This window comes from Limulus polyphemus, unplaced genomic scaffold (assembly GCF_000517525.1).
Source record: "Limulus polyphemus unplaced genomic scaffold, Limulus_polyphemus-2.1.2 Scaffold2038, whole genome shotgun sequence".
Lineage (NCBI taxonomy): Eukaryota > Metazoa > Arthropoda > Merostomata > Xiphosura > Limulidae > Limulus > Limulus polyphemus.
In genome coordinates, this window is record NW_013667648.1 from 17,844 (window position 1) to 19,604 (window position 1,761).

The following is a 1,761-nucleotide window of genomic DNA, read 5'->3' on the forward strand; positions in this document are numbered from 1 at the left end:
TAATCGTATTACTTTTCACCAAAATGCGGACCCTTGTATTTGATCTTAGACTTACATCAGCGTAAAATAAATAAAAAATCCTCTTAAGAGTAAAATAAGTATATCTTAGCTTTATAAATAAATTATTACGAGGCTACCCGATTCACGCGTGTTTTGCATATATAAGAACATAAATTTAAATATAAAATAAAAACAGTGGAACTGCAGTGCATAACATTACAGCGCTGAAATTAACTGTGACAGAAGTAATAAAGAAAGAAATATTATCGATTTTAAAGCATTTCATTTAGGTTTTACTGTAAATTTTGAAATTTGTAGTTTATTATTGACCCATTTATTCTGTAGCTATAACTGGATATATATTGTTCGTGTTCCATCTTTTTGTATTTTTCTTTTATTTCAGTTGCCCTCTTTTTTTTCACGTAAAAATTGAATTTTTGCTGGATTAGAAATTGCTGCATAGCTGGTAGGCCTATCGATCGTAACTTAAGTTTAAGTTGTAACGTGTAGGAACTGTTATTGTTTGAAATTCAGGCAAAAAAAGTTGAATAAGTTTTGACGTTTTCATGTTGCGAGAGAGAATTTGCACTTGTTGATTTCAGTAGGTAAAACATATGCTTTGTTCAGAATATTTGTACTGGAGATTTAGAATAAAAGATTATAGAATTAGAAGTTATTTAGTTACTAATTCAGATTAGATCTTAGAAGTTAGAGGTAGAATAGAAGAACGAGAAAGTTGGTGAAATGGATGCATGAGAAAAGGTTGGCTGAAAATGTTAAAATTAACAATAAGAATTTCTTTAAATACATTAAAGGTAAACAAAATGTTAGGATGGGATAGAACCCTTGATAAAGGAGGAAGACTAGTATCTGATGATTATGAGATGCCTGGGTTATCAAATTTTGATTTTTCTTCGGTATTTACTAACGAAGATTTAAACAGTATTCCACATCTTAAACAGTTGATAAATGGAAACGAGATCAAACAAAGTGATTGCATTAATTCTGAGCTGGTTAAGAAAAAATTGGGAAATTTAAAAAAACGATAAGGTTCCTGGGCCAGATAATATTTCTCCAAGGGTTTTAAAGGAGGTTAAAGATTGGATATGTGAACCACTTACTACTATTTTTTGTCAGTCCTTGAAACTGAATAATGAGCAAGTAGGTACCAGAGGATTGGAAGTTAGCTAATGTAACTCCTCTTATCAAGGGAGGTGATAAAGATTGTCCCAGTAATTATAGACCCATTAGTATTACATCAGTTGTTGGAAAAGTTTTGGCAGGTCTGATAAAAAATTCTTTGCCATGTAATAACCTTTAGAATTTTATTGGATAGTCAACGTGGTTTCACTAAGGGAAAATCTTGCCTTACAAATCTTTTGTTATTCTTTGAAAAGGTTACTGCTTATGCATATCATATGTAAGTGTGTAGATTTGATGTATCTGGATTTTCAAATAGCATTTGACAAGGTGCCGCATAAAAGACTTCTAAAAATTATCTTTATAAGTGTGGGGGATAAGTTAGCAAATGGGATAGAAGAGTGACCAGATGGAAGAAACCAGAGGGTTCTTACAAATGGAGTTCAGTCAAACTGCATTAATTTCACAAGTGGGGCACCTTAGGGCTCAGTCTTGGGACCTCTGCTCTTTTGTGATTTACATCAATGACATAGATGAAAGAATGGTCAATAAATTCCTTAAATTTGCAGATGATATTAAGGTTTTGGGTGTTGCTAACTGTGAAGAGGATGCTGCTGATTT

The 1,761-nt window shown here is 32.1% G+C and overlaps 1 protein-coding gene across 5 annotated transcripts in view; it reads left to right on the forward strand.

The window, feature by feature from the left end:
- Positions 1–300: 300 nt before the first annotated feature.
- LOC106465749 (ATP-dependent zinc metalloprotease YME1 homolog) overlaps positions 301–1,761 on the forward strand; it is a 174,194-nt gene continuing 172,733 nt past the window's right edge. The window contains exon 1 of one of the 5 annotated variants that reach the window (XR_002612047.1): positions 301–605. The gene's annotated coding sequence lies outside the window, so the exon portion shown is untranslated. The remainder of the gene's footprint in view (positions 606–1,761) is intronic. The other 4 variants (XM_022393673.1, XM_022393674.1, XM_022393676.1 and 1 more) reach the window with 4 other exon arrangements.